Raw genomic sequence first — 17,865 nt, 5'->3', positions numbered from 1 at the left:
GGGAGTCCATTTGCCTCTAGGATCACTTTGTGGTAGAATGATACGCTTTATCACCAAGTCGCCAATTTGATACACCTGTCTCTTGACTTTTTTATTAAATGCCTGGGTCATGCGCTTTTGATATATCTGTCCATGACAAACAGCCGCAAGTCTCTTTTCATCAATCAAATTTATCTGATCGAGTCGAGTCTGAATCCATTCATCTTTATCTAAGCCTGCATATTTCATATTTCTTAGAGAGGGAATCTAAACTTCCACTGGTAAAACGGCTTCCATTCCGTAGACTAAAGAGAAAGGAGTTTCCACTGTCGAAGTGCGTGCTGAAGTGCGATAACCATGAAGAGCAAATGGTAACATCTCATGCCAGTCTTTGTATGTTACTGTCATCTTTTGTATAATCTTCTTAATATTCTTATTAACAGCTTCTACGGCGCCATTCATCTTTGGCCGGTACGGAGAAGAGTTATGGTGTTTTATTTTGAACTGCGTGCAGAGTTCAGTAATCATCTTGTTGTTCAAATTAGTACCATTATTAGTGATAAATCTTTCAGGGATGCCATATCGACAAATAAGACTATTCTTGATGAACCGTGCCACCATATTCTTGGTGACAGAAGCAAATGAGGCTGCCTCTACCCACTTCGTAAAGTAATCAATAGCAACAAGAATGGAACGATGTCCATTAGAAGCAGTAGGTTTAATCTCTCCAATCATATCAATGCCCCTCATTGCAAGGGGCTAAGGGGTTGTCAACACGTTCAATGGAGCAGGAGGTACATGTACTTTGTCCGCATAGATCTGACATTTGTGATAAGTTCTGGAGTGATGGTGGCAATCAGCTTCCATGGTAGACCAATAATACCCTGATCTCAGAATCTTCTTGGCCATCGTATGTCCACTAGAATGAGTCCCAAAAATACCGTCATGCATGTCTTCCATAATCTTTTCTGCTTCCTTTTTATCCACACAACGAAGCAAAGTCGAATCATGATTATATTTGTATAATACCCCATTACTCAAAAAGAATTTAGCGGAGAACTTCCTCAGAAATTTTCTGTCATTGATGGATGCCCCTTTAGGGTATTCCTGAGTTTCTAAATATCTTTTTACTTCGTGGAACCAAGGTTTCTCTTCTACTTCATCAGCATTAAGTTCATAACAATATGTTGGTTCATCTAATCGTTCAATGGTGATCATGGGAGCTTCGTTGTCCCATCTGACTCTGAACATAGATGACATGGTAGCCAATGCGTCTGCCAACTGATTCTCTTCTCATGGAATATGTTAGAATGTAATCTCTTCAAAGTATGGGATTAATGTCAACACCCGCTCTCGATAAGGGATGAGATTCAGATGTTTAGTGTCCCATTCTCCTTTGATCTGACTGATTACTAAGGCTGAGTCTCCGTACACACTCAAAAACTTGATTCTCAGGTCTATAGCAGCTCTGAGTCCCAAAATACATGCTTCATACTCAGCCATATTATTGGTACAATCAAAACATAGTCTAGTAGTGAAAGGCGTATGGCAACCCTTGGGAGAAAGAATTACAACACCAACACCATTACCCAATGCATTAGAAGATCCATCAAAAACCATAGTCCATCGGGATCCCAGTTCGGGTCCTTCATCCGGTCCAGGTTCTTCATAATCAGTAACAAGCATAACATCCTCATCAGGGAACTAAAAATTCATAGATTGGTAATCATCAACTGCTTGATGAGCCAAATGATCAGCTAACACGCTTCCTTTGATTGCTTTCTGGGTAGTATACTGGATATCATACTCTGTTAAAATCATCTGCCATCTTGCTATTCTTCCGGAGAGAGCAGGTTTCTCAAATATATATTTGATAGGATCCATCTTAGAAATCAATAAAGTGGTATGATTCAACATATACTGTCTTAGTCGGCGAGCAGCCCAAGCCAAAACACAACAAGTTTTCTCAAGCAGTGAGTATCTTGTTTCACAGTCGGTAAACTTTTTGCTAAGGTAGTATATTGCATGCTCTTTTCGACCAGACTCGTCATGTTGCCCCAGCACACACCCCATTGAATTTTCTAACACGGTCAAATACATGATTAGAGGTCTTCCTTCAACTGGTGGCATCAGAATTGGAGGTTCTTGGAGATACTTCTTGATTTTGTCAAAAGCTTCTTGACATTCATCATTCCATATTATCTCTTAATTTTTCCTCAGTAATTTGAAGATGGGTTTGCAAGTAGCAGTCAAATGGGAGATAAATCGGGCAATGTAATTCAAGCATCCCAAGAAACCTCTGACTTCTTTATCTGTACGGGGAACTGGCATTTCTTGAATAACTCTCACCTTAGCCGGGTCAACCTCAATTCCTTTACCACTGACAATAAAGCCCAAGAGTTTACCGGATCTTACTCCAAAGGTGCATTTGTTTGGGTTCAATCTCAACTTGTATTTCTTCAACCTCTCAAACAGTTTGTATAAATGATCGAGATGTTCTTCTTCAGTATGAGATCTGGCTATCATGTCATCCACATATACCTCTATTTCATGATGGATCATATCATGGAACAAAACCACCATAGCACACTGGTATGTTGCCCCTGCATTCTTTAAACCGAATGGCATTACTTTGTAACAGAAAGTGCCCCATTGCGTCACAAACGTAGTTTTTCTCCATGTCTTCAGGTGCCATCTTAATCTAGTTATAACCTGAGAATCCATCCATGAATAAGAATACCTTGTGTTGAGCGGTGTTATCTACCAGAACATCAATGTGCGGAAGTGGAAAGTCATCTTTGGGACTTGCTTTATTCAAATCTCTGTAATCTACACACATTCGCACCTTACCATCCTTCTTTGGCACTGGTACCACATTAGCAACCCATTAAGGATAAGAAGTAACAGCTAGAAAACCTGCATTAAATTGTTTCATAACCTCGGCTTTGATTTTCTCAGACATTTTAGGACGCATGCGACGAACCTTTTGCTTAACAGGATGACAATCTTCCTTCATCGGCAAACGATGTACTACTATATCAGTATCCAGTCCTGGCATGTCTTCATAAGACCAAGCAAAAATCTCTACATAGTCATGTAACATCTGAATCAATCTTTCTTTGACACTGTTTTCCAAGCCTGCTCCTATTTTGACTTCTTTCTTATCTATTTCAGTACCCAGATTTACAATTTCAATTGATTCCTCATGCGGCTATATAGTCTTTTCTTCTTGCAATAACAGTCTGGCAAGCTCTCTAGGCACTTCGCAATCTTCCTCACTTCCATCCTTGGCTTGGTAGATCGGATTTTTAAAGCCATAATTAACAGTAGCAGAATTATTATCAACAGGATCCATAGTGGATATGGATCTGCAATTTGTTACGTGAGTGTGTGTAAGAAAACATAGCTTATTTGAAAGAAGACAGGAAAGATAAAGAGCGCAATATTTGAATGCAAAAAGTCCATTGATTTATTGAATATGAATATGCTTATGAAAATTACAAAACCCTTAACAAATTAGCTATTGTGCCTCGGGCATAGACACAATGCTTTAAGAAGTTCAATTGTTCATAATAAAAATTACAAAATTTGAAACACTAAAATAAGCAATAACAATTACTCCTGACTAAAGGAAATCGGGATAGTGTCTTCAGCCTTCCAGTTATTGAGTCTGTCACCAATTGTTGGGAAAATCCAACTATCCAAGTCGCAATCGCTATCAGCATCTTCTACAGCATTAATCTGATCTTTGACTATCTTTTCAGAGCTAAACCCCAGGCCAAATTTATCAGACTTGTACGGTACCTCGATCAGTTGACCCCAGCCAGTACGACCACCATCTTCAACCACGACTTGAGCATCTTTGAGAGAAATCATAGCAGGAGGAGCACGAATAACCTTGGGCACACGGGAACTTGGCTTAAGGACAGGACTGGTCGGAGGAACTACTTCAAATGACTGAGAAGGAGTCTCAAAGAATTCACCATCCATCTCGACGTATCTAAAGGTATGCACACTACTGACAATATACTCTTCTTTTCCACACACAGTGACAATCTTACCCTCTATTGGATACCTCAGCTTTTGATGGAGAGACAAAGCTACAACACTTGCCCCATGGATCCAAGGGCGTCCCAGCAAGCAGGAATAGGCAGGACGAATGTTCATTACGTAACAGGTAGTGTTGAAGACTTGAGCTCCTATCTTGATAGGGAGAACCACTTCACCATGGACAAAACTCTTCGCACCATCGTAAGCACACCATAACGTCACTAGGTTTCAGTTCAATGCTTTTACAGTCAAGCTTATCGAGCACAGCTTTCGGCAGCACATTCAAAGAAGAGCCATTGTCGATCAACACATGAGACAAGGTGATCCCCTTACACTCAATGGAGATATGCAGAGCTTTATTGTGATTCTTTCCTGCTGGTGTCAGGTCAGCATCAGAAAAGCCTATGCCATTATCAACAGCCAAGTTAGCAACACAATTTTCTAACTGATCGACAGATGTCTCCTGAGGTACATGAGCGGTCTTCAAGAATTTTATCAACGCAATGGCATGAGATTCAGAAGATAACAACAAGGATAACATCGAAATTTTAGACGGAGTATGCCCCAGCTGTTCTACCATATCAAAATCACTCTTACGGATGATTTTCAGCATTTCTTCCATATCCTGCTTGGCAACATCTTCGGTAGTAACTTCGACTGGTGTCTTTGACTGAGAAGGATTGATTACTGGTCCATTTCCTCGAGTTTCAGGGGCGGGAGGTAAGATTTTTGGAGAGAAGATCCTTCCACTTCGAGTAATTTTACTAGTCCCAACAATGTCAACGTCATTAGGATTAGCAGAATTATCATCTTGCTTTAGGCCGTGGATGTAAACATCACCTCCATAATTCCACGGAATGGCTTTGCTTGAGGAATACGGTACTGGGCCAGGTGCAGTAATAATTAGGGGAGCTACCTTGGGCTTAGCAGTAATCTTCACAGGCACTCTAGTAGCGGTAATCTTCACTGGAACTTTGGACCTAGCAATCACAGATATTTCTTCAATAGGGTTTTCCACCTTAAGAATCTTTTCAAAGAGAATTGTACGATCATCCATCAGCCGTTGAATACCATTCCTTAACTTCAAGCAATCATTGGGTCGGAGTATACAGAGATCGCAATTTTTAGCACAACCTAGAAATAAACCAGCTTGCAATAAATTCTTCTTGATGATCAGGAGAGGAGATGCTAAGTCAGCTACATTAGTAATGTGAGAATTGTCATCCACGACATTAACAGTCTTGTCATGATTAGGCATAGGAGCAGTGATGACATTAGGAGTCTCCGGAGGATCAAATTCAATTTCTCCAGCGTCGATCATATCCTGAATCTTATTCTTCAACAACCAACAATCGCTTGTATCATGCCCGGGGCTATCGGAGTGATATGCACACCTGGCATTGGGATTATAACGAGGAGAAGTAGTGTTGGGATTTGCAGGAGGATCTCTGAGGGTAATTAAATTTGCTTTTAGCATACCCTGTAGTGCTTGTGCTAAAGTCATATTGATCTTGGTAAACTGCCTTCTTGACCTGTCTTGTCTGTGTTGGAAGTTTGGAGATGGCGGTGCTGCAATCGTAACTGCTCCAACAGTATGGTCACGATTTTTCTTGTTATGACCCCTTTGACCGTACACAACATTTGATTCATTCTTCCCCTGATAGGACTTTTTGGTGCTTGCAGAGGTAGTTGCCTGTATCTTTCCACTTCGAATGCCGCTTTCAACACGTTCACCCGTCAATATAAGTTCAGTGAAACCCGATGAGGAACTTCCCAATAGATGGCTGTAGAATGGGCCAGTCAGTGTACCCATGAACATGTCCACTAATTCTCGATCAGTCATAGGGGGTTTGACTCTGCCAGCCAAGTCTCTCCATTTTTGAGCATATTCTTTGAAGCTTTCTTTAGAGCCCATAGTCATATTCTGCAACTGTAGCCGAGTAGGCGCTAATTCAGAATCATACTGGTAGTGCTTGTAGAAAGTTGTCGCTAAATCATTCCAGGTGCGGATGTTAGAGCTCTCGAGCTGATAATACCACTCTAACTGTGTGCCAGACAGACTCTCTTGGAAGAAATGGATCCATAGCTTCCTATCAGTGGTATACGGCCAGATCTTTCTCACATAAGCTCTCAGATGCATCTGAGGACAAGACGCACCATCATACTTAGTGAAAGCGGGGACCTTGAATTTGCGAGGAATGACCACATCAGAGACCATACCTAAGCTTTCGAAATCCAGACCGGGCGCCTTCTGACCCTCCATAGCTAGCATACGTTCTTCCAGCAACTTATACTTATCATCTTTCGGAGAGTACTGTTCATTTTCATAATTTTCATAGTCGTCCTCAGGGTTAAAGGGATCAGCATTCTCATCTTCCGAATCATTTTCTGTCTCATCTTCTTTATCCTTCGGAATTCCAATCTTGATTCCTGGAGCCTGTCCTTTAAGCCTTCTTCCTGGGTTAATGTAACTCACAGATTTCTTGTCCTTCTTCTTCTCGAGCAATAGAGTCTTCAGTTCCTCCTGCCCCTTGGATAAGTTCAAGATCATCTCCTGGAATTGAGCATTCTGAGCCTGGAGATCCTTGACAGTTTGTTCGAGGGCCATTTTTCTGTTTGAGAGGAAGACCGTGAGAACATTGATCCTTTAGAGTACCTGTTATGCAATGTTATGTTATGCTATGCAATGTATGAAATGTTTTCAAGGACTTTTGGAATTTAACTTTGCGTAAACCACCAAAAAGGGGAACTTTTATTAATAATTTCTGTAATCAATGTTCATTACAAGAAAAATGAAAGCTCAAGTCTCTCAGGGACGGCTTCTTTTTGGGCGGAGATATGCATTGAGACTTCGTTCCTCATTAAGCTGGCTGGTGAGCTCTAATACTTTCTTCCTTTCAGCATAAAACTGAGCTTCAAAAGTATCCCTTTCCTCTCTCAACTGGATCCAAGATTTCTTCAATTCTTCAACATTGGTAGGCATATCTGGATAAGGAATGATCTGAGGGGTACCTCCTTCAACTTTTGGTTCAACAATCAGAGGTCCGATTGCAAGATATGGCATGATAAGCTCACGAGCTCTGGCGCGTACCCATATGAGATAAGGTTCCATAGGAAAGAGTTTTTCTGTCCTAAAGTACTTCTTTTCACCATGCCCCAAGCTCGTACAAACCTTTGACGGAGACCTTGAGAATCGTTGTCATAGTCAAACACAGTGCCTTGGATAATTATTTCATGTGGACCATCTCTTTGAGCATAACCAAACTGACGTAGGGCTAAAGCAGGATTATAAGTAATACCTCCTCTTATCCCCAGGAGTGGTACGTTAGAGAATTCTCCACAACAGTCAATGATGATAACATTTTCTTTGGGTTGGGGACACCAATGGATGTCTGAATGGGAGAGCGACATTATCCTTTGAGACCATTTCAAATTTTGCTCATTCTTCAAGACTGATTGAGGAAGGTGCGAAATAAACCACCTAGATAATAAAGGTACGCAGCACATGAGAGTCCCTTGCCTTTTCATAGTACGAGTGTGAAGGGAATGCAAAATGTCTCCAAGCAAGGTGGGCACAGGGTTTTGAGTGAGAAATATCTTAACAACATTCATGTCTATGAATTGATCCGGATTAGGAAATAGCACCAAACCATAGATTAGTAATGCTAGAACATCTTCGAAAGCGTGGACACTCATAGCTTTTAGGAATTCTCGGGCCTTATTTATCAGAAATTTAGCAAGTAAACCCTTAACTTCACTTCTTATTACCCAATTAGTTTCAATGTCGGACTTTTTCATGTGTAAAGCCGCGACAACCTCTTCAGACCTCAGAATCTTTTCTAAACCACTGAAAGGTGTTTGATCAAGGATAGGTATCCCAAGAAACCTGGAAAATTCTTCTAATGTGGGTACCAACTGATAATTTGGGAAGGTGAAGCAATGATGTTTAGGATCGAAGAACTGGAATAGAACTCTCATCATATCTTCCTTGAAACCGGTGGTAACTAAATTGAGGAGATAACCATGTTTCTTGATGAAGTGAGCATGATCGGGAAGTTCCGACACTAAATCCTTGAGTTGAGGAGAGGTCGCTACAAAATTGATCCGGATGGTCTTCCTGGAAGCCATAGCCCTACAAAACAGAGCAAAGTTAAACCCCTAAGTCCTCGAAATGGTTAGTACAATGCCATGATGTCATGATGTTATGATGTTATGATGTCAAGTAAGTAACAAGCACAAACAAGTCACACCACAATCATTCCTAGGTTTTAAGGCTTGCATGAGTTACATAGGTAAGTACCCTCCCCACTGAAGTTTGGTTGGTTCAACCTGTCCTAGAATAGTAACCGGGTTCTAGAAGGATCTCAAATCATTGACCTTTCCTTAAGTCCACTTCAGTGCAACACCAAGCGGTTGACCAAAATTTCCCTAAAATCCAATCTCAAAGAGTGTAGTATCGAGTATCAACCAACCCCAGTCGCAACCGAAGTCAGTTATCTCACTACTTTCTAATGGCTAGGATGAGTCAATTAGGGTTCTAAAGGTCTGGTTAATGTTTTGATGACACCACGCAAACGCCAAATTTTTCCTCAAGTAAACATGAGGAACATCAGAACATCCAAAGTGTCACATTAACCGTAGCCATCATTTTAACCATTCCAGTATACGCCGGACAGTCGCGATGATCTCTTGCTACTTACCTAAGGTACACTAGATCCAGGTGTAGGATCTTTCACTCAAGCATAAAATACCCAAACAATCCCTTAAAAGTAAATCAGATAAAGAAACAATTCGAAAACATAAGTGATCTTATCTTTAAGGTAACCTCTCTTTTTAAGAGTCCCCAGCAGAGTCGCCAGTTCTGTGATACGGTGAACTGACTTTGTGTTTTTGCTTTGAAAAGCAATGTTACGAATAGCAAGAGTCGCCACCGACTTTTCTTTTATCCAATAAGGAAAGGCGGAAAAGAACAGGAAAGACCTTGATTAGATTTTGAGTTCGGGAGGTACATTATACAAAGGGAAGGTGTTAGCACCCTTTGTATCCATGGTTATCCATGGGCACTTAATTGCTTAACTCACTTATGTTTTCCTTGTTTGAGAAAGTGTTTGAGAAATGTGGTGTCTTTAGAAAATATTTTGAAAGGAGAGTTTAACTTTGTAATGATTCTTGTACGAATGTATACAAAGTGTTTATCTCGTTTGATTTTGAAAGATGTTTAGAAAAATATAACTCGGAGATGATTCTGGTGTGAATGTATACCAAGTGGTGATTTTCTAAAAGATGTTTTGAAAAGTGTGAGGTGTGAAAGAAATGTGGTGTCTTTAGAAAATATTTTGAAAGGAGAGTTTAACTTTGTAATGATTCTTGTACGAATGTATACAAAGTGTTTATCTCGTTTGATTTTGAAAGATGTTTAGAAAAATATAACTCGGCGATGATTCTGGTGTGAATGTATACCAAGTGGTGATTTTCTAAAAGATGTTTTGAAAAGTGTGAGGTGTGAAAAGTATTTTAAGTTGTGAGCAAGCATTTAAGAGTTATACCTAACCAAGATCTTTATAGGTATTTCCTATCCTTAGGAGGGTAAAATTGTTCTTACTATTGAGAAGTAAGTAGTCTTATTCTTTGGATGTAAAGGGACATCGTGGGATCGTCGATTGGTCATTGAAGGCAACATTTGTAAGGATACCTTAGCATTCGAAGGGACGATCATCATTTAATCGTAGGCTACAACGAAGGGTCATCGAGGGACAAAGTCATATATTCGAAGGCAGCGTTCGAGGGACTACGATTTATCTCGTAGGGACATTGACCTTTTGATCGAAGGGACTATGACTTATCTGTTTAGGGATGATGATGATTTAATCGAAAGGGTCTTTGCTAAGGGTATCCCCACATTCGCGGGACATGACCGTAATATCGTAAGGCAACAAAGAGAGGGTTACCCTAGAGGTGCAAGTGTGGAAATGATTGGATTCGGATATATTATCTTGAATTAATTTATCTAAGTTCGATTATTTATCTTTCCATGCAATCCTATTAGCATACATGTAGACAGTTATATTCACAGTATGGAAAAATTAAAGTGCGAAAAATAAGACTACGTTATTACATGGCTTCGGGATGGGGGTACATATTTTAAAAGGGGATATAAAATATCTAAATCTTAATTAACGAGTACAAAATTAAAAGGGCATAAAAAGTTCATGACAAATGAAATAAATAAACTAAATTTAAGAATGAATTAAGAATATTTTTTGTCTATAATAATAGAAACTTTTTTTTTTATGAATTTATGGAAAAACTTAGACTAAATTGATAGAAATTTTAAAAGAAAAGAGAAAAAAAAATAATTAGATTTTTATTATTCAAAATAGCCCATTTTAATTAATTAAGTGATATATGAAAATTTAATTAATAAACTAGATTAAATTATATCCTAGTTTAAATAACCAATATAATATATTAATTAGAAAATTAATTAATGGGTTTTATTTTAATAATAGAAAAATAGTGGTGAATTAATTATAGTGGAAAAGGAGTAAACATAGTAAAAAACTGAAAAGCTAAAAAATAGGTCTTGGGGGCTCGAACCCAGGACCACGTTGTAGTGAGGGGGGAGCTACCAACGAGCCATGTTGGTCCATTCGTTATTTATGCGCCTTCATTAAAATATATATTAATTCTAGATGGATTTTTCCATTTTGACACCACACCACCATGCATGTTACAGCTTTCTCTCTTACGGCAAGCTACTTTATTTTTTCTCATGCTGTTTCTTTGATGTGAATATAACAAACCTGTAACTTCATCTTATATCCAACTACACACATAAAATAAGATCATATGTAATCATCATGCAATAATAAAAATAGCCATGCACAAATCAAGAAGCTTATATTATTTTACTCATGTATTAGTTCTCTTTACTGCAAGTGATAATGATAAAACAAACCTTACACATACATGTTAAAGACAACCAAGGATTTATATTATCACCATTATATCATTATCATCATTATTATGTAATAACAACATGTGAAATAAACATAATCATGCTAGAAACAACACTCATATAATAATAATTAAATGACAAATATAATTCTTTAATCATGCAAACAGAATTTCTCCAACATGCTATGACATATCAAGAACAGATGCATACTTGAATAAAGCAATATCAACATCCACCAAACCATGAATACATCATCTCAATATATATATTAAACTAATATTATTCATGCATGAAATTAAGGAGTATTGCAAGGTAATCATGTTTGATGCAAATTCCATAATGAACACTTACTAGGGATTTGATTCTTCTAGCTTGCTCACTGTATGTGTGTTGTTCTTATTCAGGCTATGAGTGCTTTATGGTTGCTTCTCTTTTCCCTGCACGTGAATCTTCTTGCTTCTGCCTTGCCTTGTGTATCTTCTTCTGCTGTATCTCTCCTCTTTTCCGTCCTTCCCCCTCTCGCTGCAGCCATATGAAGTATTTATAATGGTGTGGATTAGGGTTTAACCTTGCTAAATATTTGGATCCCTTCCTATACTTTAGGGTTTAACCTTGCTAAATATTTGAATCCCTTCCTATACTTTAAGGTTTAACCTTGCTAAATATTTGGATCCCTTACTTTAGGAGAGTTAGGGTTTAACCTTGCTAAATATTTATTAAATACAAATAATGAATAATTCAAATGACTTTTAACAAATAAAAATTAATTAAAATTTTCGTTACATAATTAAATTAAAATTTAAACCTATTTCTATTTTTACTTTCATCATTTAAAAAAAAATCAAAATTATTCTTACTTATGACGACCAAAATTATTTTATAATTTATGGGCTTTTAAAAAAATGTTACTCTTATAAATAAATTTTATTAAGTAAAAAACGTGAATTAGTAAATAAATACTATTTATAAATAATGAATAAATGGAACATAAGTCACTAAATTATAAAAAATAGTTATTATAATTTAATGAGCTTTAACAAATAAAATTAATTTAAAATTTTAATTATACAATTAAAATTCAAATCTATTTTTATTTATCATTAAATTAAAACTATTTTATTTATATATATAAAATTTATTTATATCATACAGATAACCAAAATTATTATTATTTTTTATATCTGTATCACATAATAAATAAATTAAAATTTATAATTTATATGAGAATGTATGCTCATGAATGAATGCAAATGTGAAATGAATGCCATGCATGAATCAATTTATCATAAAAATTAACAGGCAAATTTTGGGGTATGACACTCAGCATATATTTTCTGTTTCCCCAGTCAGGGTTGAGTTATTCAGAGACGGATGATTTGTGTTCATCCCCAGCATTTTTCTCCAGTTGATGTTTCCATCCTATCGAGATTAGTCGAGTGTTGTAACGATGAGTCAAATCGAAGACATTTGTATCCTTTGTGATTGTTTTGTCAGCATAATCATTAATCATATATACATATACATTCATACATCAGATATTTCATTATGTATGCTGTCGCATTTGATTCCTTATTTTCTGATCCTCTGCTATGGTGATATTGTTTCTCCATGCAGATTTGGTGTGTCTGTCCTCCTTCAATTGTAAAGTGTCAGCCCCTTAAGCAGAAAGAATTTAACCTTTCTCATTCCCCACTGAGTTATTTCCTCGTGGATGATTATTATTTCAGCTTCCTCCCCAGTTGATTGTCTGGATGGAACCACTCCCCCTGAGTTATATCCTCATCGGGTCGAGTCTTTGTTTGACCGTTTCTTTCTAGCTCTTGCCTAGATGGATACCTTTTGGTCCCTCGAAATTCTATTACCCAGTAACTGGTAATGTTCTTTTCATTTTGCGAGTATTTTATTTTTTCTCAATACCCGACAATAGTAATCTACTTCTTCTTATTTTCTCCCCAGCGGATTCGTTTTACGTTTCCCCAGGAAGTCTATCCTTGATATGTTCATCTTAACCGGTGATGGATATTCCTCCTCTGAGTCTATCCTTGATATGTTCACTTTAACCAGTGACGAATATTCTCTCTTTGTGGTTTTCTACCCATTAAAAAGGTAGTCGTAATCCCTATTTCATTCCCCAGAGAGTTAATCTTTTATATGTTCATCCTAACCGATGACGGGTTTTATCCTCTTTGCGGTCTTCTTCCCAGTAACCGGTAGTTGTAAATCCTATTTTCCTCTCTGAGTATATCCTTGATATGTTCATCCTAACCGGTGACGGATATTCTCTCTTTGGTATTCTATCCAGTAACTGATAGATATAATTGCTATTTTCTCCTCGGTAGTATATCCTTGATATGTTCATCTTAACTGATGACGGATGTTCTCCCCTTTGAGTGTATCCTTGATATGTTCACTTTAACCAGTGACGGATATTCTCTCTTCGGTCTTCTGCCCAGTAACCGGTAGTTGTAAATCCTATTTGATTATTTTTCCCAGCAAGTTTTTCTTACTTATTAACCGGTAACTAAAACACCTCTCTTTCCTCAGTAAGTCATCCTTGATATGTTTACCCTAATCGGTAACAGATGTCTCTCTGACAGAATACATTATCTTCCTACCCAGTAACCGGTAATAGATAATGTAATTCGGGTACTCCTATGTTGAAGATCATTCTTCCCCAATTGATTTTGGGCGCTTATTTCCTCAGTAGAATCACCTTTCCCTGCTTGGTTTAGGTATTTCAGTTTTGTGCCGATCTACCCGTTTCCCCGACATATTTTCCCTTGTCTCCTACCGAGTCCTGCCATTGATTTATTTTCATGGAAATTCCCCTCATGTCTCTAGCAGTATTTAAGTTGTAGCCTGGCTTACGCACAACTTTTTATCCCCAAGAGTCTCTTTCTCCCCAGTGAGTTTTCCTTACAGAATGCATCCATGCTCCTACGGATTTTCAGTTTCTCCTAATTCTTCTTCTTTGTGGCAACATTTCCCCACAGGGATTACTTTTAACATTCATACCATATGCATCATGAGGTCTCTTAGGGACAAAAATTTGTTTCTATATGTAGTTATTTAAGTCCATTATACTGAGTTGATACGAAGATTTCAACCTTCACATCCTGAGTTAGAATGTCCTTAAATAGGGGCAACTGTAAGACCCCAATTTTGATCCTAAGATCCCTAATGCTATCTCATCATATGCATTAGCATTGGGATCACACCTTGGCATTCTCCTTACCCCTCATTCATTGGGTTTGTAATGAGAGAGATCACCAAGCACATTTTAATTGTATCATACTTTGTTTTTCATTATTTACTAACCAAAATACCAAAAATATATCAATGTATAGTTTGTTCCTTTTGTAGGTAGTGTGTGAATTCACCCAAGCTATATCAAGCTCACATCTAGGGTTTAAGACCATCAATGCAAGGAGTTTAATCAAAAAATGGTTTACATTGACTCTAGGAATCATATATGGGGCCCCCATTATCTTCACATATCATTTTGATCAAGAATTCATCAAGAGTTTGAAGCTTGTTTGCCTTGGAAACACTAATTCATCTGGGTATCTTGTGTGACTTCTTCAACAATTTTGTTCATCCATTGATCAGTTATGTCAATGTGAAACTTCATATTACATCATATTATGCATATATGATCTTCCGTGAGCCCCAAAGATCAAGATAATGTCAAGCTAGCAAGATGGTGCGTGGTGGTTGACCAGAGAAAGTCAACTGGTCAAAACTGGGGTTCCCTAGACCCTATCTCCTACAATGTTTGTCATATGAAAATTATTCAAAGAACAGCGTTACTCAAAATGGAATTCCAAACAACTTTCATGTTTAAGTCAAGAGCTAGTTTGGTTTGGAAAATCATTTTTTATGGTGAAAGATTACATGTCATTTTGTTTGAGCCCTAGTTTGGAGGTCAACTTCTCAAGACCATAACTTGCTCAATATTTGTGATATGAAATCCATTCAAATTCCATGATCAAATTCAAGATGTCTAATTCAACTTTTATGTTTAGAGGAAGTTCAAATTCTAATTGAAAGGTCATGTGCCAAAGGGAAATATTATAGGTCATTTTGGGCTAATACCATTGAACAAGTGATTTTCCTTAACTTCTAAAATGCATAACACCTTCATACCAAATCCAAATAAGGTCAAATTTGTGACCAAATTGAATAGGTTTTAAATAGCTACGACTTTTATGAGGAACATTTTCCATTTGAAGTCCATAACAAAAGTTATTCAAGCTAGAAGAAGTGAACATTTGACTTGGTACTTAGAAATTTTTCAAATATGTTTGATTTCCCAAACTTCCACCTCAAAATTAATCATGACCCAAGCTTCAAATGGAAAAGTGTTCAACACCAAAGTTGTTCCCCTTTATCTCTCCTTTTCAAAAAGTCCAGGATCATCCCATTTAGATTAAGATTGAAGGACTTGCGCATAGGTGCAATGTGAGGTATCATTTGGAAGAATTTCATGATCCAGTTCAATTCAACAATGCATGGCTTAATGCAACACTTCCAGCATGACTTATGCATGTTTTTCAACCTTTGCAAATGATTGTTTGGGCTTTGTGCACGCCCATGCTATCTCATGAAGAAACTAGCTATTTTTGAACTTTGGAATGGAAGTGTGTAAATAGCACATGCATTGGCTATAAATAGAGAAGCAATGTGATCAGAACTTCAGGAGAACCTTGCCCAAGATTTTCTGGATTAATCCAAACCCTCCATTGCATAGAATTTCTGAAGATTTCTTTTGAAATCGAGCTTGAACTTCATCTTCTGTTTGGAAGTTCAAACTCCAAAAATTCACTTCCCTTTTCATCGCAATTGGTTTCTGCAAGCAAGAGGAAGAGAAAGCAAGCAAATCCATATCAAGATCAAGTGAATTTGAATCAACTCGAAGGTGATTTTTCAGAAACTTCATCTCTTCGATTCTCTCTCAATTCTTCACCATTCTTTATGATTTTTGGTTGGCAGAAGTCCTACCAATGTAGACAACAAGATTGAGTTGCTTTGAGGTCAAATCGAAGCAACTCAGTTCATGATCCTCAAAATTTAAATCCCTGTATCTTTTTATATACTTGGAATTGGAGAAAATTGAGGCCATATTCGTGCTCCTGAACATTTTTCCTTCAAATTAGTGTATTCATTTTTCATTTTTCATTAAAGTTGAGCTTGAACCAGACCGGTGGTGATCACCAGAGACGATGACCGGGGCTAGGGCTCCGGTGATGCATTGGCAAAGTCCAAGCCATCTGATTTGATTCAAATGTTTTAATCTCAAGCGTTCATTGTGATTACCACGCGTACAACGCATTGATCAAGGCGTATGGCGAAACGCGCACGTGTGGCCATCAGATCTGCCACCTCAACTAATTTGGGAGATCTGATGGCCCTTGTTTTTTTTTAATTCTATTTTAATTTCTGATTTTATGTTTAATCCATTTATTTTGATTAATTTATATTAATTTCACTTTTAATCCAAAAAATATGGGACTTTCACCAAAAATCTTTAAATATTTTCCTCTTTCATTTTCTGAAATAAAATTATTTTTTGGATTAATTTTGATATTTTTCATGAATTAATTGTTTTTATGCATATTTTTAATTGTTTAAAAATACTTTCGACTTTTCAAAAATTATGATTTTTTTTGTCTAAGGTCGTTTGACCTCGGATAAATCTCTTGGCCATTTATTTGGTGTTTTGAAGAGGTTTTAGGTTTTGACCAAACTAAATTCAATTTATATGCATTTTTAATTTGATTTTTAATTGATTAAATGTATAGAAATTATGTTGAGCCATTTTTATTGACTTGTGATGTTTGACTATGTGTTTGGGCCTCGGTCAAGGTTAATTGGACTTTTGTTAAGTTAAAATCATTGGATTTAGGGGATTGATGAAATGTACATTTCATCTTCCAAAATGAATGAATGATTTTAATTAGATAAAATCCCTCCCATGACCAATTTGTGTTTCTCTCATCTCCCCTCCCTCTTCATATTCAATCCAATCCTTTCCCATCCCTTTCATTGACCAATGAAATCTCAAGATCCTAAGGCTAATTGGTTCATTAATAACTTTGTGTTAGATGAAGCAATACAAGTATGGATGAGATAGGTTCATTCTTTGATTTTTTTTATCTTTTAGTGTGTGGTATGTTTTAGGAGTTTGGTTCATTATACCAAATCTCTAACATGCATTAGCACCTAAATTTTCATTGTCCGACCTCAGATAGTTGTGACTTCTACACAAGTCCAATTACGATTGCTTAACATAGAGCTAAATTTGACCCTAAAGGCATATCATTCTAGTAAGTGAGATTGTAAGTCTCCCATCTTTCATGGTATTATGTGGAAACTTGGTCTTTTTTCCTTCCTTTGGAAGATGTCTTGATTCAAGGATCCATGCTTGTGAATAGATCGTTGAGTGTTCTCCAAAGAATGGCTTAATCAATTGAAAAGCAAAATATCACTAACATCTAATTAACTAACATTTGACTAACTTGTATTAATATTGCTTTTATTTTCAAGTCATTTACTTTATGCAATTTATTTTCAAGTTATTTACCATTCATTTGTCATTTACATACAATTTAACTTGTTTATGTTTATGTCATTTTCACTTTGCTCATTTGAGCCATATATTGTGATTGCATATATTTGTTTGTGTATTTTGTTTGTGTTTTTGGTCTTAGGACCTTAAGATACCTAATAAACAACAAAAACCCTAAAAATTGATTGTGTGGACTGTTGGTGTTGATCTAAACTTTTGGACTTAGAATTAGGAAACATTCCCTATGCAAAAAGGACTTGGCCAATGCCAACATTTCTGAGACCAAGTTATTGTGATTGTGAACTATCAT

Source organism: Lathyrus oleraceus, chromosome 7, assembly GCF_024323335.1.
Source record: "Lathyrus oleraceus cultivar Zhongwan6 chromosome 7, CAAS_Psat_ZW6_1.0, whole genome shotgun sequence".
NCBI classification, from domain to species: domain Eukaryota; kingdom Viridiplantae; phylum Streptophyta; class Magnoliopsida; order Fabales; family Fabaceae; genus Lathyrus; species Lathyrus oleraceus.
The sequence above is the reverse complement of the archived record's forward strand: the minus strand, read 5'-3'. Positions refer to the sequence as shown.